This window comes from Sinohyriopsis cumingii, chromosome 3 (assembly GCF_028554795.1).
Source record: "Sinohyriopsis cumingii isolate HCF-2022 chromosome 3, ASM2855479v2, whole genome shotgun sequence".
NCBI lineage: Eukaryota > Metazoa > Mollusca > Bivalvia > Unionida > Unionidae > Sinohyriopsis > Sinohyriopsis cumingii.
In genome coordinates this window covers 47441065-47466936 of record NC_142963.1, presented here as the reverse complement: position 1 = coordinate 47466936, position 25872 = coordinate 47441065, and the positions used below count along the sequence as shown (strand labels likewise).

The following is a 25872-nucleotide window of genomic DNA, read 5'->3' as shown; positions in this document are numbered from 1 at the left end:
ACAAGAATATTGTTCTGTTACGAGTCTATGCTTTAAAATAAGTAACAGTAAAGTGTGAATAGCAGCCAGCTTTGGAAAATTCAACAAAATGATTTATTTCCCTAGAATACAGGGTGAAAATGGGAAAATAAAACACACAGAAAATGTACGGTGTTGCGAATTAAATCCCAAAACAATCCTAGAATTACAGACACAAGTCCTAATAATTTAAAGTTCTGAATAAACTTTAGTAAAAATCCAAATTATTTCCTATGTTGATGGTATTGTACCTGTGGCGGCCAGTATTGTGTTGCTGTACCAACAGTCTTTCGTTAAAACACAGTATACCTGTGGCGGTCAGTATTGTGTTGTTGTACCAACAGTCTTTCGTTAACACACAGTAACATAATTCCATATTTAAATTCACTATAAATCCCAGTCAATGTCTCTGTCCAAGAATATCATTTTGCAATGATAATTCCATATTTCCAGAGAAAATTAACTTGAATTTACGATTTGAAGAAATAAGTTCCAACCCAAGGACTTACTGGACACAACAATAATACCAACTGATTCTGCTAGGTCTTAATCTCGAATGAATAATCTTTCCAGTGACAATATAATATAGTCCTTTACTCAGATCACAATGAACATTTTACAAAAATAAAATCTTTACTTTATGGAAAATAACCTTTAATAATGTTTTTAATGTCATAATGTATGTTGCTAAAATTATAATATATAACCTTAATGAACATATTTACTTCTATTAATGATTATCCTGTTTCTAAACCCGTGCACATAATTTTCTTGTATGTTTTATTTGTTTATATAATGAAAACTAAATTGTTCAGGTCAAGTGGAAAATAAATTTATTTTTGGACCAGGTTAAGTCCAACAAACATCGTTACATTACAATAACATATAATTAAATTTAAAAGATAAAAATCTGTAACAAACAGACAATAGATATTAGATATACATAACACTTCAAACACTATTAATCTGCTTTGAAGTTTTTCAAGTCTGACGAACGCACATGCGGATGTAAAATTTACGTCAATAGTGAATTTTTCAAAATTGCTAGCAAACTTGATTATTTGCCATGTTTCTGTTTAATTTTGTTCTCGTTCAGACTGGATTGCAGCCGCTGAAGAAGTATACAGACAGCTTTTGCTACTGAATGTGTTGGTTCCTGATTGAGTGTAACCAGCCCACTTGGATCTGCGGTTGGTTCCTGATTGATTGTTACCAACCCACTTGGATCTGCGGTTGGTTCCTGATTGATTGTTACCAGCCCACTTGGATCTGCGGTTGGTTCCTGGTTGATTGTTACCAGCCCACTTGGATCTGCGGTTGGTACAGTATTGTGGGATCTATTAGGAGTACTTACAGCACCTTCCTCTTCCACACGAGCAGATACAATTTCTGTCAACTGTATAAATTTCAACCGATAACAATAACTTTCAGAGGTTATTGAATGACAGTTCCATGATACTGTGAATAATAAGTTACTTTCTCTCGGACAAAGAATAGTTATAAGAAGAATACTTAATTCAGTTGTTTACGTTATGGACCTATATTACAAAAGTACATACAGTGTGAGTCATTGTGTATATAAATTAAAATTAGTGTTCAACATGCGTATACATACATAATCTCCTATAAAGAAGCAATGTATGGTATTAAAACGGTGTTACTACCACTAAATGTATCATTCACCATGAGGGGGGATAATGGAGAAATCCTACCTTCATTAAATATTCGTACATTCAGATATGCAAATGTATCCTCTAAAAACGATGGTTTTGATTGGTTGTACAATACATTCCTCAGAAACAATCCCATAAACCACCAATTCTACTTCCTGCTTCCGCTTGAACCAAAATTCGTGCGAACGCCTTTCAAATTTGAGCGATAACGATTAATAATTGCTGCATCTTAGTTACCATATTCTCGATTCATATATATTTAAAAATTGTTAGACATATATGTAATTATAATTAATCACGCTTTGATTTATTTTACAGTTTATCATAGTGCGCAAATTTAACAAACTAGTTTGTATAGACCATAGTCACGTTACCAACTGCCAGACCAATTTGAATTTTCGTTTCAGTCCTTTTAAGTTTTATCAGTTTGACTTTATTTTCTATTTGTTGTGAATATTGGCTGAATTTATTTGATATTGTACTTGCATTGCTAAGTTTTTTTGTTCATTTGTATGTATTAGTGTTTAAATTTGATTACTACCTAAGTAAGAAGTTTGCATATTCACATACTAGTTAAGGTATTGGAACTGATAGCGTGAAGAATATACTAGAAAATATTTTATTAGTTATATTCATTTGATACGTTTTTACCCCAAGATAGTAGTTTGTTTTCTGAAGTGTTTATGATTAACTTCCATTTTATTACACTTGATCTGGTGTGAAAAGCATAATTTAGTGTTTATGTAATTTATATTTTCTTTTTAGAAAGACAGTTACTTCTTTTAAATAGTGGATATTCATTTCATATTCATTGTATATTTTGCATAGCTGCCGCATACTTGTCAGAATGTCGAGGAGCATTTTCGTTGCAGGTGATTCCAATTTGAAGCAACTCAGTTGTCTTCTGAATCTTCCCAACTTATTCCTGTTGACTATTCCTGGTGCGAAATTGGTTGGAGATGTCACCAATTTTAAATCCAAAGTGTTAGATGTTGTCCGAGCCCAAAAACCTGACCTGCTGATTCTTCACATAGGTTCGAATGATGTTGGAAAAGATGTTAGCATATTTACAAGGTATTTTTACTTGTAAATTTGACTTTGAAAACATTTATCATTTGTGCCCAATATTTGCAGCATAACTATTATAAATTTCTATTGTATATTTAATTTATTATCTTGATCTTACAGAGTACAACTGGCTAGTGATGAATTCCAAATATTCTCTCTAATTATAATATGACCAGCATAATTTTCAATAACAAATTTACATGATTAGCATCCATATTGACTACTCGTCATACAGTCTAAGACATTGACCCTGATATTTATGTTTTGGGGTCAATGTTTTATTACCTAATTAATTGTGCTTGTGTAGCATGTTTTGATGTCACCTAGCATCATATTGAGAAGTCAGATTTCAGAAATATCTCAAACTTTATGCAGCCCGTATTTATGCTTTTCTACAAATTAAAGTCACAATGATTTAGCGAGATTGTTCTTACTCTGATGCCTTTTTTCTAATAAATTAAAATTCTCACACAATCATGTGGACCTGATTTCAAGTTATGTTGGCCTACATTTCATTTGCCTGAAATGTGATTTATGCCGGGAATGCCATAATCAGATTAAGTTGAAGTATGTTTCTTTAACAAAATGAATAAAAACATAAAAGTATTGAAGAAAGTGTTTCAGTAGCTTCATTTAATTCAAGATTCTTGTCACAATTTTAACTGATTTTGGTATTCTCAGCTTCCAACAATCTACATTTATTAACTAATAATCCACCAAATGCCACAAATAAACAGGCTTAACATCAGGAGGAGGGTAACATTAATTAGGTAATACATATTGCACTTTATGACAATACAATTTTTACATCGCTACAACAAAAATGAAGTGTGTTGATTGTTCCGAAATCTTGCCATATGATGTCAAAATGGGATATTTATTTTTGCTTAGAGCTTGAGAGTTGAACAAAATAACCCTGGTAGCAGATGTTTTTAAATTTTTGTATCATTTTCTTTATATTTCCCAAATGGCAGCAGTTACTATGGTGGTGAATTTCTGAAATTTTCACAGTTTTATTAGTCATGTTTTTTTTGCATTTAGTTAATTCTTTTTGTGCACTTCTTGCTTTCAGTTGTTACAGAGACTTTATTCGTTAGCTGCTGGAAATGAATCCCACGATGCTGGTCACTGTTTGTGGAATTCTGCCTCGAACCACCAGTAACTTTAAATCTTTTCATTGGAACTCTACTGTTTTACCAGACTTACAAAGAGGATGTGCTGCACTAAATGATGTCATTATGAGCCTAAGCCGAGAATGTGATAAGTGCCATTTTATTGACTATAACCCATTGTTTGATCGAAGTATGCATTTGGCACGTGATGGACTCCATGTAAATATAAATGGTGCATATGTATTGAAAACAGTATTGGAGTCATTTGTTGTTAGTTTGGACATGGAGCAGGTAAACAGCGCTGAAAAATTGTTATCCTTGGACCTTGTCGATACCCGTATGTCTTATGCGGATGTAGTGAAGCAGTTTCCACCCAGAGATAAACTTAAGTCGATGGATTACAAGGATAAGGTGACTAACATAAATTATAGTTTTTACATAAAATCTAAACTTGCTTTTAACATGAATAAGGTCACATATTCACATCAGTCTATATTTGGTAAATGATTTTGGTATTACAGCAATATGTCCATGTTAAATCATAATGTTCTGCCCCTATTTGTTTTTAGAAAATGTCAACTTCATGTTTGTTCTTTTTAAAATGACAGGTAAAAAATTATTAATGTGCTTATTATATACTTAAGAGTAATTGGACTGACCAAAGTACAGAATTTTTGTTTACATATATTGTTAATGTTTTATAATTATTTCATTTAAGGAGAGCTGCAATTTTAGCAAAAAGCCATTTATTCCCAAATTCAGGAGGTATAAACGATACAGAGTACCTGTTTCAACACGAGTTAAAAAGGTATGAGCATATTGTATTAGATAGAGATAAAGATAAATTGAAAAATGTATCATCTAAAGTAAGAAATTATACTAAAGTCTCCCCTGCCCCCCCTCCCCCCCGCATTGTTATCCCTATTTTCATGAGTCAGTTCGTCACATTTTCACATTATGGCCATAAATCTGTAAAGCTTGATATTTTTTCAATAAAATCTGGGTCAATTAATCGTCTTGACCCGGCCACAGCGTCTTTTGAATAACTCCTGTCTTGAATTACATGTTATATAATTTATTTATATTGTCCTAGTGGTGTCATATACCAGTTTCAACTACATGTTCCACTTCATGGTTTTGAGTCAAAAGTTAGGTTAGGCCTACGTCAGGCTTATCCAGGCTGCAACTTTTTAACGATATCTGGGTTTTCACAAAGATTTCATAGAATTATTCATATGAAACGTGAATCATATGATCATGTGTCATATCTACACCCACCCATAAATTGTGAAAGTCATTGACACATCTATTGTTCATAGATCAAAACTCTTATACTCTAGCTTTATCTGCGCAGTAACTTTCTTTGCCATAACTATCTAATGCCTAATAGTTTTGCACTAATATTTTAGCGGAATTGTTTCAGTCGACCTGCTTTGTGTTGGGGGTGAAAGGTTGAATCAGTTATACCACATGTACAGGTTGGAATTGTTATAAGAATTCTGATTTTTCACATATACAGTGATGTTGGTTATATAAACTCACACACAGAAAGCTTGGAAAATCCAGGTATGGTTCAAGGGTTGAAATAGACATAATGTAGCTTTTGTCTTGTCTCAGAGTTTGAAAGTCTTGTTAAATTTTAAATATAGTTTGAGGAATTGTTCATATGAATCCGATGCTGTCAAGTCCACTCACACTCCAAAAATTGAATGTCAGTTTCTCATAGTTGGTTCCAGTTATGTGACTTTCAGCCTTAACCATCTCACAGTGTGTTAAAATGGCATTAAACATCAGTTCCATCACCATCACACCATTGCCGTTTTGAACATCAAAAAAGTGGGTGTGGGAAGAGACATTTTTATTTCTTATTAAATCTGAAAGATTTTATAAATAAATTTCATGATTATTGTTAGTCTATTTTCCAAAATGTACATAGCTCGCTTGTTTCATAAGTTAGGTTTCACAGCTCAGGCAGATAAATCATTCACAAGAAAAAGATATCAATTTTCTCATCCTGACATGCATCACTTTTATCTCTGCTTTATATTTATTTTAATTTCAATAAAAATGAAACTCTTTTCAGTCTCATAGAACTAGAGTTTGTTCTCAGAAAAGGTTTGTTTTTCTCATGTTTTTATTATGTTGATTCCCTTTTTGATATTTCATTTCTGTTCATTTTTTACATTTACAACTAAACTGATTAAAGGTGGATAAATTGTAAGCCAATTGTCAGGTTATATTATATCATTAATCATGTTGGAAAAGCAGAAATATTTCACATTTAAATACAGATTTCTTATTTACATAACAAGTTTTATTCTTAAAATCCTATGATTCAATAAGTACCATCATTATTCTAGTTGAGTTATAAAGACCAGAAATTTACCTCTGATGTTGCATCTCATTTGTATTGCAATCACATTTCAGTAAATGCATATTAGCCCACTGTCATGATAATGTGTGACACAATATGTCTTTGGCATGGTTTTGACATCACTATATACCATAGATGCACAAGCCCTTGCCAGTGGGCCTAATCTGGCGTGTGAACAGTAATAATATTAAAGAAATTTGTTTTCAGCCCTCGATTGGTCTTAGAAAATGCAATCTGGTCTTTGGCCAAAACCGGTTTTACACCCTAGCTATAGACTGTGACAAGGAAACCTTATAGTTATGTAACTGATAAATTGTTAAAGCTTCATTAAAAATCCAATAAAACTAATTAAAATCTTTCTCAGATGACTCCAGTTGCTCTTTATCAGTTACTATACAAATGATGACATAAATCATGACACCTTATAAAGTTAATGCGATCTCTGAATGTGGATGTTAATTTACAGTACAATTATCTTTGTCACAATGTGCATGTTAATTTACCATTAAATTATCCTTTCATCAGCACATAATGAAATCATGCAGTGTGGCATATCTTTATTTACAGTACAAAAGCTCAGTATGTTCACTACCTTCTACATTGTTATTTTTTATAAAATTACTAGTTATTATTCAGTCATGACAAAATGTGTTCATTATGGACCAGACTGGTTTCTTTTTTCTTTCAATTCATTTTAATAATGCACATACTTCAGAAATGAAATTTGTTATATTGTTACTACTAACAATATTTGTTTTAATTTTTAAAAAAATTCCCCTGGCCTGGAGAAGTATAAAACCACTAAAAAGAATATATACAACACTCATGCAATGAGAATTTTCAATTTCTTTAAAAGGTATTAAAATCGTATTGGGGTTCCTGTGGGTATTTATGACAGCCAGTGTGTTTCAAAATTAGTGATTAGTTAACTTTTCAATTATTGTTATAATTTATAACCTAAATGCATCTGTTTTTACTTCATTTGTACATTAAATATTCAAACAATGTTGTTTACTGCTTTAATAATTGTTTTATATTTTGCCATACATTTATATGAAACATAAAAATTACAATATTTGGCATTCTAAGAAATAGAGGATTGGTACTGTACATTTAATCAATTATGTAAGGTCATGCCTGCTATATTTTCCAATTATAGAGATTATGATCTATCCTGCAGCTTAGTTAAAAAATATGTTAACCTATTCTGCATGTCTATTTATAGATGATAATACTGAATCTGTTCACTTATACAAGAGCAAAATTTTCACACTGATTATATATTTGATTCAAGTTTATTCAATGTGCATGTGTTCATTAATACATACATTATGGGTGTGTCGATTGGAACCTGTGTAAAAGCAGCTTCAGTTTACATACTTTGTTATAGTTGTTAGTATTTAATATTGTTATTTTTCTTGTCTTTCTTTTCCCTTTTTCCAAGTGATATTTTTTTACTTGAGCAGGAAAATAATCATCAGTTATGCTATTGTTTGATGATAGTAATTTACTGATATCTGTACAGCTGCGTTGCTACATTATGATTAATAAATCATCTGAGAATTGTTAACTGGTAGTGCTTGTGTACTGAACATATATACCATCATAGATTAAGAATGGCCTATTCATTTCTTTTTGTGGAAAACTGACATTGCCAGCAATATGAATCTATCTTAACTTTTTATATAAACTGCATATTTGTAAATGGTAATAATAATTGAAATTACATTTTTATGCATCTTTATTTCACAATAATATTTTATATTAGAGTGAATATTCTTCATCAGATTACACCCCTTACAGCCAATGTGTGTAGCCATCATTATAATATTGTTCGCATATTCTTATTTTTCTTTAAAAAAATTCTCTTGAAAGACACGTACGTATTTTTACATTTATAATTCGAGTGACGCATTTGCCAGGTCTTTTATTTAACTGTATCAGGTGTCCTTTTTTATGCGTCAAGAGTTATTGCTGATACTTTGATAAGTTTGTTTCAATTAATTTTTTTCTCAGGAAAATAACCATTGAAATGTTTTTGATGATATATACTTTTTATGCAGATTAGAGCAGCATGAGATAATAGTGCATGTCAGTGAGGATGTTGCTGTAATATTGCCACCAACAGCTATTCATAACATATACAAGGTAATTGTTTAGTATTAAGGTATAAATGTTAATTATCAAAGTATAAATGTTTCAGTCTGAAAGTTAAAAAAAAAGTTAATGAATAAAAGACCGGTGCTGTTTGCGGTATTATAGTTTGTTATAGAAACTACAGTGGAAGTAATGACTTTGGAAATTTCCTTTTTTTTAAAATATATGATAATATAATTAACAAGGTATTTATTTATAAATTTCAGAGCAAATGATGATATAGGCACCTTTGCATATGACTGTGTTAATGACAACATTTGTTGTTATCAAATTTGCTTGATTTTGTGCCATCATATAAAGTTTAACTTTTTAAGGATCGACATATTCATGCTGCCTGTACACACCAGAAACCAAAAGTGAAAAGATTCATCCAGAAAATCATCCCTGCAAAGGTAAGTAGAAAATACTATACAATTGTTTTTTCTTATTTTATCATTCTAAATACTGTTTTGTGGCTACTGTTTTCACATTTGACCAGTAAAGAAGAATTCTGATCTTGAGATTTTTTATATATATTTTTGAATCATTGTTCTTTAATAATAATGAATACTAAGCTATTAAAAAGTGCAGCATTGTTAACATTTAAGTGCTTTTCTATTTTCCTAAAACACTATTACTGTTGAAATATTTTTATTTTTTTAGGTATTCTGCTGTCCTGAGTGCCGTGTGAAATGCACTAAGGAAGACTTTCTTTTGAACCATTACTTGAGCAGACATGTTCCTCATAGAAAGAAAATGGAGGAGATCATGTGTATGTTTCTTGAAGTAGTTATTGCCAAATTATTATTAAATTTTCAAAAAATTAACCCAGTTAATTTGCTTATTCTTGGTGAAATAGATGCATTACAATTATATTGTGTTATATATTTGGTGCTTTTGACCTGTAAATTCTGTGATATGAAGTTGATTGTTTTTCATTTTCCAGCATAGATACACAAATATTGTTTTATTCCTTAATTATTACTTAGCTTTTTGTTTCCTCTTTGTAAGCCTTTTCTTTAATCGAATCTAAAACATTTATTCCTTTCCAGATAAGGATGCTTCATTCAAACCAAACCATATGAAGGTATGATATATATTAGTTTTTGCTTAAATACAATTCAGAACTTAATAATTTTAATTATGTTTACCAAAATTATATTTTGGCTTCTTGTGTTAAGGCAGCCATCACTTGTTTTGAATGAGGACAACTTATACTACTTCGTTTGTTTAGTTTGTTCCAGAAATACTTACATAACTAATTCATGGTGTACATTTTTTAATTAATGCATATGATTCATGATTGGGTATTTGCGCGCGCACACACACACACACATAGTTACTTCAACATGACACATAAAGTTGACTTAAATAAAATTATTTCTGAAACCTTAATACAGTCCATGTTATATTTTAATGTTCCTATAATAATATCTTGAAAAGATATCAATTTTCTTTTTGATGATAATAATTCATGCATAAATTAAAATTTATCTTCCAACAGAATCAGGGTACAATTTTCATCTTTGTTGATATCTGTGTATGTATAGCTATTTAATACTTCTAGTGTCCTATTTATAAAATGCTCAACAACCCTCAATCATTGGCTTTATAATGAATTTACCCTTTTACAGGATGAGATATATACTTGTAAAGCATCCAGTCACATAAGTTCCATAACTGATAGTGATTTTATTGCATTGGATGTTCCTGAAATGCAGTTATTTGGTAAATATACATTTCAGTATTACAGTTATGTATCTGGTCTGTTTACTATTTTCATCTCTCTCACTTGCTGTGTGTGTCTATATATATATATATATATATATATATATATATATATATATATATATATATATATATATATATATATATATATATATATATATATATAGTGCCATCCTAATGTGCCGTTTTATTAAGACTGAGGTATAGAATGTGTAAAGTGGAACTTTAATGTGACTTAATCGTTTTCCCTTTATTTAATTTGAACATTATTTTGTGTCTTTCACAATAAATGATTCAACATTTATTTGTCAATAAGGCATGAATAATTTCCTTTCAGACACGATACTCAGCTTTGTGGATTTAATGCCATATATCATCCGTGATAGTCATTTTTTATCAGAAAGAAAACCAGGGTATTACGATATAATATTTACTCTGGCTCAAGACGCTGATGCCTTTAGTAATATCATTAAGCAAATTATCAGATCTTTCTTATGCTGTTTCTCGCCATTGTATAAGCACATACCTTGCATACTCATGCAAAATTCCTGTCAACAAAGTGATGCCATGCCACATTTAACATCACCTTGAATACAGTTGTTACATATTGTTGATGGATGTTTCGTTCATTTATTATTAAATTTATCATCTTTATCAATATATAGGCATGAAATGTGAACAAGGAGACAAAAGAGATCAAACAGTGCTGTCAAACTGTTTGTCATTTGTAAAGAAAATTGCTGCATTTTGTTGGAAGAACTTTGCAAAAATGAAACTGATCCTTTCTGGTGATGTTGAAGAAAATCCTGGACCTCCAGTGGTAATTATTTCTATATTGTCATCTATACCTTTGTGAGAAAGCTTGCCAGAGCTTCTTATGGGTTGGTTGTTTTTCCTGGGGTTTTCTCTGGTTCTTCCTCAACCAATTAATACGGGCTGCCATGTATAGCCTATCGTGTGCTAAAAAATGGTGTTAAACCCCACAACAACAACAACAACATACCTTTTGGGTACACACATTTTATTTTTTTCTCCCTTCTGTTCACAATATATATATTAAAAATTATCATACGAGGAATTGATATGTATATCACTAAAACAGAATATGTATCAATGAGAAATAAGTTCTAGGAAATTCCTGATCAGCAAATATAACTAGCAGTGTGTGTACAGTCAGAACTGTGAAAGTTTCTATGCAGTGTGAGTGATCATAATAAACCAAATTTTACTCATTCGGCCCCAGAGGTTTTTTGTCTTTTTTGCCTGAAATGTGCGTAGGAAGGACATTTGGGGTACTATTTTTGAATACATCGTAATACAGCTGTTTTAAACAAATTATCCATGAGAATAATGACTAGTTGTAGTAGAAACATCAATTTCTGCTTCAGGGCTTTGAAGTAGGGTACAGCCTCATCACGCCTACAGACAGGATCGGGGCTGAATTGGTTAACTGCCAGTGTTTCCTTAATATACAAGATTAGCATTTTAAACTTATTTGTTTTCCTGGTCATCTTTTTCTCTTTTTTTATACTTTTAAAAGGTAGGAAAATACTTTCAAACAGGTTCAGTTTTGTTTAACACGTGAATTAGTTCTCATAGTTACAGTATTTTAGTTCCCCATATCATGCCCTATTCTACTAATCTCTCTCTAGATCGAATGTTCCTGGGAATCTTGCACAGAAACATTCCAAACAGAGCAGCTTTTAGGACAGCATGTAATAGGTCATATTCATCCTGGCATGTTATGTCAATGGAAAGACTGTGCTTTTACCAGTTACGATGGAAATGAGTTGGAAACACATGTATTAAAACACATTTATTTGGTATGTAATCTTACAGTTTTTGCATTTTTTGTCTACATTGTAGAGTGTGACTCAGTTATTGTCATATATTTCTTTTTTCATTCATTCATGAATAATGTAGTCCTTAAAACATAATAATAGTGCACTGAAACTTTTGAAAATGTCAATCACATGCTACAGTCATCACAAATTGGTTACATCACAGACAAAATTAAATAAGTTGGGCTATGAAAATTATTTGGCCTAGAAAAATCTGCTGTGGCCAGTAACACTAGTTTGGTCCTTATGAAGACCTTAATCATAATTATAGTAACTTTGTAATGGCAATATTAACTGCTTCATTATTACAATTGCACTTATTTGGCTTAAATATTCCATATACTGTGTAACATATTAAAATAATCTTCTTCATAGTAACATTAATGAAGAAATGTATTTCAGCAGTGGCAGGTGAAACTGGAAGAGGAACTTTCTTTCAAAACCAGCTACAGCATTAGTCATATATAAAAGACAATTATTTCTGATGACCTAACTATGTTTTTGGTTACTTGCTATGAATTTCTTCATCTTTAAGTTGTGAAAATCTGACTGTTGGTGAATGAGAGCCCAGTTCTTTATTCACTGTCATGTTTTTAAGGCCATCTTGATTATCATATGAGTTAATTCTTGGACAACATTTGAATGTTCAGAATATATTTTGTTTTCAGCTTCTTTATGTACTGTTCTCTGGAATATACATGATATTTAAGGTTTTGTTGTAATGAAAAAAATTACTTATTTTAAACATTTAAAAAAAATATTTTATCACATTTGCAGGAACAGTTTTCTTTTCATTCCATTGAAGAATGGCAACAAGCTTTACCTCTTGGACAGTTATCAAAAATAACTAGTGATCTGCATTTATGTCCAGTGCCATTGGTGAGATATTACAATGATTGTCATTAGAAATGCGCCTTGAAATTAAAAAATGCATGTTTTTGGTTCACTGATAGTTCTATTTATCACATAGCTTTCATTATCATATCAGTTATCCATATTGTATGGTATAGTTAAACTTAGGATTTCTTAATTTTCTGTGATCTAGTTTTACCTTTATTATTTTGTAACATGAAATTTTGTGACAGTTTCTTAATATTCCAACTTTAATTATTTTTCAGTGGATATTTCATGATAAGTTTTATTTCATTTGTTGATTTGAAAGGAATTATTTACCTAAACTAATTTGTTCAGTTCCTATATTTTTTTTTCCTCTTACATATATAAAATATTGCTATATGCAGAATGAGCAGTTATATTGGAACTGATTAAGACAATATTCCACTCGAGGAATAGTTTAATTATAATGTAATACATTACTACTAATGCGTACCTTGATTATTTTTTATTTTTTTAGGTAATCAGCTCACCCTCTTTTCTCATTTAACTTTCAGTCTGTGTGTAATGTCTCTCATACATAACAATCTGCATAGTTTCCTAATAATTAAGCTCATTTGATAACATTTTGATGATAACAAAGATCTTTATAAAATAGTATTTATAGTGATATTCAAGATGTTTTATTTACAGTTAACTTTATTTTTCTGTCAACAGCGAAGCAAACTGCATCTCCTTTTACTGGATGAAGATTTCAGAATGCCACCAAAATACCCATACACTATTGAAGATCACAGCCAGTACTTATCTATGCTAAACAGTTCCAATGCTCGTGAATTTGAAAAGCAAACTGCAGAATATATTTGCAAGAGGCAGCTTCTAGGAGAAAAGTGGACAACAGATGACATTATAGAACTTATAACTCCTGTGTCAAATTCTTTACAGCAGGAAGCCGCATTACATCCTACAGATATTAACAATAAAACTTTATCCAGGAAAAGAAAGTCAGATTTATCAGAAGTTAGCATTGCTAAAAATGTGTTTACAACCAATTTGGAAAAGTGCCATAAAGCCATTTACATAGAGCATGACATCATCAGTCAGTTGATAGAGTGCCATTTCATGGATTCGAAGAATAAGCAGCTTCAACAATTTGAGGATGCTGCTATAAATATAGCCACTTTTCCTAATTGTACTGAGGGAGTATTCGTATTTACTTTACTTAAAATTATAAATGACAGCAGTGAAGCACCATTTTATTATATGCGATATATTGAATCAGGATATTATCAAAATTTTATGGTGGAGAATTTTTCACATCTAATATGTGAGAAATTGACTATCTCAAAAGAATCACTTTTCTTGTGCAACATTGCCACTGATGAAGATAAAAAAAAGATAACACAGAGGAAAATGAAAGGTTCATATGAAAGTCATAGTAGACCAGATAAAGTATATAAATATAATTTAAGTAATTTGAAGGAAAGAAAACTACAACTTGCAGAGCATGCTGAAAATTTCACCAACTTGGAATTATGTGCCTGTTTTGTTCTTACCACTCGCAAAGGATTCACTGTTAAAATCGGCAAAGATGTATCTGATGCCTATTACATGTCCTGTGACAATGAAATGCTGAAGACTCCTGCTATTCGTGATATCATATGTCATTATCCAGAGATCAGAATTTTGGATCGTTATAAGAAATCTTCAGTAGACTTTCTAAAAAGTTTTGCTTCTGTTGAGTCTCTATATGAACAAAGTATTATGCTAAATTTATTATGAAATGACCATGGAATTGACATAATAAAATTTCTGTATCGCTTTTCTATCTGTTATAGTGCTAAATCATTAAGGAACAAGGCGCTTTATCTTTACAAGAACAAACAATCTGGTGAATTATTCAAAGTCTACAGAGACCTTTGCCAGGAAAATGATCACAATAATAGTGCCAGTGAAAATATTGTGTATCATGCTGAACCTGCGCCAGTACGTAGGAAAATGTTCACACCACGTGGAAAGATTGTGACAGCAGAAATGGTATTGAAAACTGTTGACCTAAAGAATGAAAATGTAATGAAAGATATAAGTATCTATGATAATTTCAAGAAACAGCTACTTGAATATGGAGATTTAGTTATACAGGTTTTTGATGAGCACAAATTAATTGCTGTCATGAATGACTATGATGATGAAACGGGAGAATTCAAGAAGTCTGAGTATGTCGTGACGACAAGGGAGCAGTTTGAAAATGGAATGTTCTACACTTGTACATGTAAAATTTATCGCACACTTTTAGAATGTTTCAGTGATATAGAAGAAGAACAGTATGATGCCTTGGATATAAATGGCATAAAGTGCATGCATTGTCGAGTATTAAAAGAAAATATTTTTCTAAATATTGAAAGTGATGAAAATGCAGCAATTACAAACATACAAGCAGTGATACAGAGAAGTCTATCATTCAAAGATATGAAGGTAGTTGAGTTGTCATCTTGCCGACCAAATACAAAGAAATTTTCAGTTTTGCATGATGATGAAATTTCATTTGTACATTTAACGTTCAGTGACCGTGTTCAGCGTTTTATACTTTCATGTACAAATCGTTTCTGCAGAAGTAGAAAGGGATTCAAAAGAAATGTAGATTTGCTCACTAAAGGAGGAAACCTATGTTGCCATTTGCTGGAACTAAAAAATGCGCCTCATTACTGGATGGAGTTTTCCAATTGTTTATTTAATGATACTGCAGATGATTTGCAAACTGAAGCCTTTACTGAAAGTATGGATGTTGAAATGAATATTGAAGACCAGTTTTCAACAGGAAATGACTCAAACTTTAATGTCAATGATGGACTTTGGTCCTTTCCTTGTGTAAGTACACATTCAGCACGAAAACAGCAAGATTCAAAATTGGCCAAGAACATAAGGGAAAGATACATTTGGATCACTTCAGACTTTAGCAATATCGAAAATGGTTGTGTAAAAGGACCTGACCTTGTGAATGAGATACCAGAGTTTTCATGTCAGTGCGGTGCTGGGTGGACTGATTTAGATCATTTAAATGGTAAAACTGTTTTTGATCGTACATTGACCATTTACACAAAAATTGCACCAGAGCATTGTAGAGTTTTAACACGAATATGTGTTAAAACTGAAGCACCATGTAAAATAAAATGGGATGAAGGGCAATCTCTGTGCATTCATGTTGCTACAAGGACACTGCTGCAGGTGATGAGATTGGTTGGGCATTTGTAAACCAGGTTTTGTGTTCTAAATTGACGTTTTCATCATTTTGTGACCTTAGAACTAAAGATTACCGTGAATCAAATCCAGATTTCCGCACATTCATGGATCATGTAGTATTTAGGAAATGGTGGTTCAGCTGGGCTTCAAATATGAAGATAGATTTCAGAAAACCCTGTCCAGTTTGTGGGTTTGCCCCAAATCAGCTTGCATGTGATGGAACGAAAGTTGGAGTTGGGTTTCGCAATGCTAACTTGGAGGAAATAAGCAAGCCAGATGACCCTGATACCATCTTACCAACACTGCACAGAAGAATGACAAGATGTTTCCTTCCTGACAGGACAGGCATTGATAAAGATAGCTTAAAACAAGCCAGAGAACATTTGCATTACATAAGCAGTGTAATTTTAAAAGAAATACCACAGCAGGAGATTCTGCCACATGAAGAACAATTTAACAGAAATAATTTACTTTTGTCTTTGTTATGTGATTCAGTTAAGCCGGTTTTCAGACGATTTCTTGCACACATGTCAGAGGATGAAAATATTTTACCAGATGAAAATATTGCATTTGCTAATGTTGTTAAAATGTTGTCTACAACAGCTCCTATCATTAGCTTGATCCCTCATGCGTATTTGGATTGCATTGTAGAACTTTTGGATCATATGACAGGAGAAAAGGCTAATAATGGTGGAGATCTTTTCTTCAATAGAAAAATACAGGAAATGCGTGAATATTCACCTGAAATAAGAGATTTGTTTGCCCATTTGATAATTTAATTTTGTTTAAATTTATTTTCTTAGTATTATTCACCTTATCCAGGTAGTAATGGGTCAGGAATTCATTACACCGACTGTCTCATTGTTCTTTATAATTGCACATTACTGCAAGTGTAATAATGGTTAACACTAGTACATAGTATTAGATTGTAATTGTAAGTTGATTGCACAATTGATTATTGTTTGGGGAGATAGACAGAGATAGATAAATAATTTATTGTAATATTTTTTTAATAATTATTTTTTTTTTTGCACTCCAATGCTAATGCTAGAGTGCCTGCAAGTTAACTCCTGCCAGACAGAACAACATGTTAATAACATGTTAGTGGTTTTCACTGCTCAGCTCCTTAAACTGCGGGTAGACGGCACAGTATTAGATTTACTTCTCATGTTTTCATAACGGTATATAGTTAGCAATTCTTCCATTAACCCAATACTTTTTTTAATAAATTACGTTACATGTAATACATAGGTCTTAATTTTGCTTCATTATGATATTATGTCAACTTGTAAAATTGACAAGAGCAGTTTAAATTTGACTGACATCATGATGAGTAAGTATAGGATTTTCTCATTCTTTAAATATGAAACCAATAATGATAAAATGACCTTTTCTATGAATTTGATATGAACTTATATGTAAATAATGTTTTAAATATTTTCCTCCTGCTGTTTTAATTTATTTTACTTTCTTTTTATACACTAATATTAAGATTAAAGTCAGATCTTTGTCTTACTTAAATAAATCTTCACATATTTTGATAGTCATGATCTATACTGCGAATATTCTTCATTCCTTCAATATTAAACAAGTTTTTATGTTAATATTCAAGAGTAGAATAATGGTCTAAGTTTTGACTTTTGAATATTATTATTAATATGGTTTGGATGTATGTAATAGTTACAACACATTATTTTTTCAAATACAGTTTTATGAACAAGATTAATAATATTTATTTTGAAGAAATATCTACTTAAAAATTACAAGCAGTTTATTGTCTCCAAGTATTGTCTTGAAGGTCAACGGTCACAAAGAAATGTATATTTATCCACATAACAGTCACCAGAGTCATAAATCTTGTCCGATCTTTAATGTACTACTTTTTTAATTTTTTTTTTTTTTTTTTTTTCCACTCTAGTGCTAATGCTAGAGTGCCTGCAAGTTAACTCCTGCCGGACAGAACGACATGTTAATAACATGTTAGTGGTTTTCACTGCTCAGCTCCTTAAACTGCGGGTAGACGGCACAGTATTAGCTTTACTTCCCATCTTTTCCTAATGGTATATTGTAAGTAATTCTTTCGTTAGCCCAATACTTTTATATATTTCATTCCATTCAATACATGGGACTTAATTTTTTTTCATTATGATGTGATATCTACTGCTGAAATTGACTGGCGCTATTACCCCTTAGGATAATGACCAACTGATGTTTATGTTTTATATCATCAGTTGTCATATATTTTATTGGGTTTTAGTGAAATGCATCAGACATCTTCATTTATTTTAACTTTTTAAATAATGTTATTTCAAGATTTTCATATAAAACCTTATATTGCTGTATCTGTTGTTATTAAATTGTGTTTTCTTCTTCAAAATACTTTTGTATTATTATTGTGGCTGTCAATAAATAAAAAAAAGTTTCCAAAATAACATTTCAATTTTTTTATCTCTCTTACTCGCTCTCTCGATCGCTGTCATTTGCACTCTCTCTCTCTCTCTCTCTCCTTCCTAACTACCGGTATATTCTGAGAGACTGTGTGCTGTGTCCTGTTCATTCTAAGCCAACTTGGATATGCGAGAAAGCTTGCCGGTAGGTTCTCGTGGGTCGGTGGTTCTTTACGGTGATATCCCGGCTTTTTCCTCCACCATTAATACTGGCCGCCATGTATAGCCTATATTGTGTTGAAAAATGGCGTTAAATCCTATAACAATGAAAACAAAAACAACAACTCTCTCTCTCTCTCTCTCCTTCCTAACTATATTCTGAGAGACTGCGTGCTGTGTCCTGTTCATTCTAAGCCAACGTTGATATGCGAGAAAGCTTGCCGGTAGGTTCTCGTGGGTCGGTGGTTAACCCCCAATTCCCTACATGCGTACGTGCTAAATGGACGGCCCCAAAGTAGTTATTGACATTGGTTCAATTAAATAAACGTTCTAAGATAATAAATATCGATTCAATGCATATCAGCAGTAACTGCAAGAGCAAACGAGGGGCCTAATTTGGATCATTTTGGCCAGGTCCCTTAGACTTATGTGCGGTGACCACCATCGTGAGCTTGGCATTTGGAAATAAACTTTTAAAAAATTATTATATAAAACTTAAGTTATAATTTTCTTCCATCACTTACGGGCGAACCCCCCCCCCTCTCTCTCTCGCTATATATATATATATATATATATATATATATATATATATATATATATATGTGTGTGTGTGTGTGTGTGTGTGTGTGTGTGTGTGTTAATTCACAGATAACAGTAACCCTAACCATAAAGTAAACAACTGCATTTTACTCCTAAACCGTTTGATTTATTGTCATTAACAAAGCTATAGGGCTCTAAGATACAAATACTGTAGTGAAAACAGCAACCAAATCGCATGTCCTTTCAGACCAACATTGCCGTTGGGTGGAAAACTATAGTGATAAATATGGGGATTTTTGTTGGCCGGGAAAATGCCAACAAAACCCTAATAGGACAGGTAGGGAAAGCAAATATGAACATAAGCTCTCCGAGATAGACATAACCAGAACATGCATTCCTAAACATGGGTTTGAAGTTCAAGCCAACAACTAAACTTCTACATAGAAAATTTCAGTAACAGGTAAAGAATTTACTAGAAAATTCACGGTAATGAAGTTTTTAAATGGTAAACAAAACATAACGAAAACATAATTTGTAATGATAAAGTTCTTGGTACCCGCAACATTCAGCCTCCTGCGATTCATTGTGATGGAAATAACAGAACGAACTTGTATGCAGGCATCACAGTATATACCCGAAAAATCGCAAAGAGATAAATGTGATTGTGCAAAGATTAATAAATTATAAATTTATTGCAAATAAAATTTCCGGCTACTTAAGCCCACCGACAATGTTAGACATAGGCACATTTACACCTTGTTAAAAATTCAGAAATTTCAATCTTGGTCAGTCACTTCTAAAATTCCCACATGAAGGCCCATCGTTCATTTATAGTGAGCGAATCGTATAACATTGCGCAATAAATATACTCCTTTTTGGCGTGTGTGAACTGGATTTTTAACGTAGCTTTAACAATGTTTAAGCATTGGGGAATCATACCGGAGACATGTAGCATGATGTCCCACCCAGTCACATTATCCTGACACCAGGCCGACCAGTCCTACCACTAACCTCTTAACGCTGAGCAACTAGCGAGGCAACTGTGTATACCATTTTTATTAATCTTTGGTATGGCTCGGCGTGGGTTCGAACCGGCGACCAACCTCATCCTAGAAGGAAGCTATAACAACCAGGCCACTGGGGCGGTCCCTTTGACGGCTAAACATATGGCCTATCAGAAACTAAGTGTTAGGGAACTATTTCAAGAATAACCACGACCAGAAAACCCCGTTTTAGAAGTCAAAAAATTGTTAAAGCTGGGTTTTAAAAAGTATAACTTTTAATTTAACTGTAATTGGTTCCTACAAATATCTGACACGTTAAAGCCAACCTACACGTGCTAACTCTTGCACATACCTTCCTTCCATTCTAAATACACTTTTATTTGCATTCTGAAATCTCATATTATTAGATTACACATAGATTATGTTGCAGAAATGGAAGATTTTCATAAAGCAAAAATACAAGGAAAATGACAAAATTACCAAACTCTTGAAAGATGTATCTCGTCAAGGCGCATCTTTTGACAGAACTGTTATAAAATTCGGATGATCTGTCCGATAGCTACAACCCTAACCATAAACCTAACCCCTACATATGTGGGGGCGCTATGTGCTGCAGACAGACGAACCACTATATACCACTATATACAAAATATCTCGCCAAGGTCGATCTAGGAAAGGAAACCGCATGACCAATTTCCAAGTAATTACAGAGATATTTCATAAAAAAGTCATAAAAGCAACCCTAAATGACAAATATCCGTTTTCAAATCGAAACATCTGTATTGATTTTGATGAAAAAGTAAATATCGATAGGGCTCCATGAGACACGGATTGCGGTGAAAACCGTCCGAATCATCATGTCCGTCCGTACGTTATTACCAGAAAACCACAACACTAAACCATAACCCTAATTAACAAGAATGAAATTTTATCCAAAATGACTCAACTGATTTTAATCAACGATGTATCGTTGGATTACTCTTGACAACGCTCATCTTGGGACACAAGTATCGTAAAATTACTATAATCTGTCCGCTCGATACAGTGCAAAAAGCTCATTTCACATTACAGTGAGCGTTGTAGGTCATATATAAAAAATTTTTTTACAGGAACAAAAAAAAAAACAAACAATCAGTATTATACATCATGTCTTCATAAATTGAAACCGCTCCGGTGGCCTAGTGGTTAGAGCGTTCGCCTCGGATGCGGGAGGTCGTGGGTTCGATCACCGGCCGAGTCATACCAAAGACTTACAAAAACGGTACTAACAGCTGCCTCAGCATTAAGAGGTTAGTGTTAGGACTGGTCGGCCCGGTGTCAGGATAATGTGACTGGGTGGGACATCATGCTACATGTCTGCGGCATGATGCCCCAGTGCTAGACATCACTATAAACTGCCACATTGCAGACATCGTAGCGATATGACTGAAAAATTGTTAAAGCTATGTTAAAATTCCAAATCACATCACATCCAAATCACATAAATGAAAACATTATATCAAAATTTAAAAGCAACCTAATAAAAACTATTTAAAAAAAATAAAATCAGCTTTTTTGTTTAAAATAAACCAAAACCAAATGAAAACCAAACAAATGCGGGTTGCTTTTACTTCCGTAGTGGTAATGTCGTGACTGAACACGTAGGTCATCACCCGCGGATTATAACGCACCTGATTCTCCCCAGAACACCATTACCACCACATTTATGCATCGAGACCGTTTCGGTGGCTTAGTGGTTAGAGCGTCCGCCTCGGATGCGGGAGGTCGTGGGTTCGCTCCCAGGCATACCAAAGACAGGTTACATATTAAACAAATTATTATTGAGGTTTCACGACGCGCGCACACACACACCGTTTCCTAGGCGTACGTACGTTATCTGTAGACTCCCTGGCCCCCCGACACGCAAGCTTATGCATTTTGGTTAAACACCCTCCCCCTCCATGCGTACTTACTAAATAGATGGCCCCTATTACGGACTTTAGGGTGGTTACCTGCCACCCTATGGCCATATAAAGATGCGGTTACTCTTTTTAAACGATGCTCTCCTCTACCATAGCCAAACCATCGGTTGTTGTTACCTCGATTGCCGTTTCCTCGGTACCGTTGATAGTTGTACAGGCTGCTATTCATATTTCTACTCAGTTTAACTCTGTCTGGTCTACAATGGGCTTGAGATATAATATATATTTTTTTTTAAAATTTGAATTGGCCCAGCGTCATTCTGCAAGTTCAGCTGCTTTTTGATCATCCTCATCTCTCGCAAAAAGTCATCATAGTTAGAGAAGGTGTCGAACTTAGGGCAAGTTGGGCTCTTCAGGAGGTCACTCCTCAGGTCGACCATTCCTAACCTCTTAATGTTGAGCAGCAACAGAGGCAGCTCCTAATAACATTTTTTGTTAGAAGTATTCGGTATGACTACTACAATTCCACAGTTAATTTTTGAATGTTAAACTAACGGGAAAAAGTGACAGTACTGTTCTTTTAACCATTTATATAAATGTTAACTGTACTGAATTCGAAAAATGAAAATAAATGCAGCTATTGTATGTGAATTCATGATGTGCAAAAATTTCCATTGTCCTGACTGACGATCACCAAGCCAAAATAATGCAATGTTTTTTAATAATCTTTCCATGAGGTAGTGGGGGTGGGTGGAAGTAGAGAATAGAATAGTACAATAGTAGAATGATATACATGGTGGTATAGAAATCGGCTGAGGAGTCTCACACCAATAATTGAGGACCATCAATTTGCTATCATTTGTATGATGCAAATATAGGAATTGAATAGCATTTGAATATAATGACAGAATTACTTGGGTTTCTGCCGAGGGTAATGAATTATGGAGTGAAGTATGAACTTTGTGATCCAGCAGAACATCTAGTGAATTGAATAATGCATGAAAACTTTTGTTTGCTTACTAATGATGATGTAATTTCTGACATGTCAAAGAGAACTTTAAACATGCATACAGTAAATTCTGTATTAAATAGCAGGAGGGAGGAAACAAAATGTTTGCTCATTTTTTGCAACTAGATTAACCAAGGACTTGCATTTTTATATAAATGTGTGTGCCTTAATATAATGATACATAGCATCCTCTGCTGATATATGACTTATTTAAGTCAACCTAAGCTTTATATTGTTAATACCATTTATCAAACACCCTCATGGGCTTTATGTAGTAGCATTATTAATGAGATTTATGAACCCAGGGTGAATATGACAATGTCTTAAACCATTCAACCACCAGAGGCTGTTTTTATTTGTGTCTGGGAAATTGTGATGCAGACATGTAACATGATATCCCACCCAGTCGCATTATATTGACATTGGCCTCTGTATATTCAAGTACTAAAGAAATATTTGACGAAGATAAATGTTTTATTCAATATTTTTTTTTTATACAGAAAAACAGTAACAATAACAATAACAATATCTAAATACAAACAGATTATGGAATTTAACAATGAAAAAGAGTTAAAATATAACTAAGATGGACATAAATATTACATATGTTTCATTTCTCTCCTTTTAATAATTATTACAAGACCTGTTAACATGTGAAAAAAAAGCCTTAATCATAATGCAAAGCGCTAGCAGCAAAAATGCAATCTCTTAGTACATAAATTGTGTTATGGTTTTATTGAAATTAATGGTGTTTATAAATCACAATATAAATGTAGTACTAATATTAGTAACCTTACTCTTACCAAGCGGACAGGGTACTAACATGAGCATATACGTGTCAATGGAGCAAGCTGGGTGTGATTCACAACTGGTGCTCTTTTAGCCTAATGTCATATAAATCACTGTTGTCAACCTGAAGGATATACAGCCTGTCATAGGTGGCTTTGAAAAAAGTTGTAGAAGGGAATTTCATCGGTAAAAATTAAATTCTAGTTTCTGAATGATTGAGTCAAAATGTTTGGTCAAGTTTGATTCATCAAACATTCATTTGCAAGCACCCTATTAATATAACTTTCACTGCATTATTGTAAAGAGAGCAAAAGTCGATAAATTGATTTTATGATAAATACTGTTGACATGTGAAAATCATATATACTCACAAGGAACATAGCCCATTAGTTTTAATCTGCATGCACATAATTTTTTATCAAGGAATATACTGAACTGTTATTTGCCAAGTTAAGTTGCAGAAAGTAACACTTATAATGTACTATTACATTAATGTGTCAACAGGTACCCTTTGTACAAGAACAATACAACTTTATTTAGACCATGATAATTCTCTCCTTATTTTCCTTTGAAGTAATATTTAATGTATAGGATGTCTGAATAAAATGAAAATAGATCATTTCACTTATAGCAATTATGATATATATCACTGCACACACAAAAAACATACCTCTACATCCTCTTTATCTTGCTCTCTCTCTCTCTCTCTCTCTCTCTCTCTCTTAACAATAAAGGTATTAATATCAAATTAAACCCAATTTAAATGAGAAGTATATTCGGCACAACAAAGATAATAATACTTTGTCTCTTTTAACTGAAAAATATAGGAGAGCACCAGTAACATAGAAAACTTTTTTTAATTATGTGACTTATAAAATTCCTGGTCTAGGACCACATCTTTGAAAAACTTATTAACGCAGCTAAGCAACCAAAGAGAAGAAGAAAATTTACAGTTGCATAAAATAGAGATATGATATTACCATAATAATATTTCAGATCTATATTTAATGCAAAAATATTTCAACGAGATCTTTTATATTTCTAAACTATACAACTAAAATCGTTTCTAATAAGTCCAACATTTTTACTCGGCTAATCAACCCAGTAACTATTTGAATAATTATTATTAATTATGAACTGCTGAATTGTCCATAATTTGTATGTTTTTAGGGATATTAATCTGTTGAAAATAATCACTTAGTTAATTATGTGAAAATGATTATTTTACTTTTATGCAGATAGGAGAAAATGCGATTTTTGTTTTGCAAATCACCGATTTTATTTTATTTTTTACTTATTATTAAATTAACTCCTTTTTAGTTGCCCAGATAACTTAGCTCCTTGTCTTTATAAAATTATCTATCACCGACAATAACATCTATAATAATAATAATAATAATAATAATGCTTTATTTTTAGAGGGTGACTCATTAGTCAAGGACTAATGTTGCTTGAGGCCCTCTTATGGAGAGCATTACAATGCACATTATATGAAGATAGCAATAATTGCTGTTTATTTTAACATGTTTAGTATTAAAATACTAAATTCGATTAGCTATTAGAAGCACATACATGCTCATGATATCTTTTCTTAAAGAGTCTAATATTTTCAGCAGATTTTACATGTAGTGGAAGCTTATTCCACATAACTGAACCAGAATATTGGTATTGTGTTGAAAATGGCCTGAATAAATCCTGAAGATACTCTGGTGCAGTTCCATGTAGACATTTATATAAAAGAACTGCCTTGTGAAAATCTATCCTGTCATATATTGTGAAACATTTTAGTTATGTAAATAATGCTTTTGAAGGATGATCAACAGATGCATCTAAAATTACATGTGCTGCTCGTTTCTGAAGTTTATAAATCATGTCAAGCTCAGATTTAGCACAATTTTCCCATACATTATAACAATAATCCTTTTTTGGAAGAATATATGACTTGTAGTATAAATTGCGAGTTTCCGTAGGTAAATATTTCTTGATTCTGCTGAGAAGG

The 25872-nt window shown here is 32.5% G+C and overlaps 1 pseudogene across 1 annotated transcript; it reads left to right on the top strand.

Moving 5' to 3' along the window:
* The first annotated feature begins 2538 nt into the window (after positions 1–2538).
* On the top strand, positions 2539–16818 carry LOC149802802 (uncharacterized; annotated as a pseudogene). Its single transcript, XR_016420281.1, has 13 exons — positions 2539–2765; positions 4232–4282; positions 4590–4679; positions 8309–8393; positions 8717–8794; positions 9045–9153; positions 9434–9468; positions 10016–10109; positions 10775–10929; positions 11762–11932; positions 12728–12829; positions 13502–14435; positions 14565–16818. The product of XR_016420281.1 is annotated as an uncharacterized LOC149802802 (transcript).
* The last annotated feature ends 9054 nt before the right edge of the window (positions 16819–25872 follow it).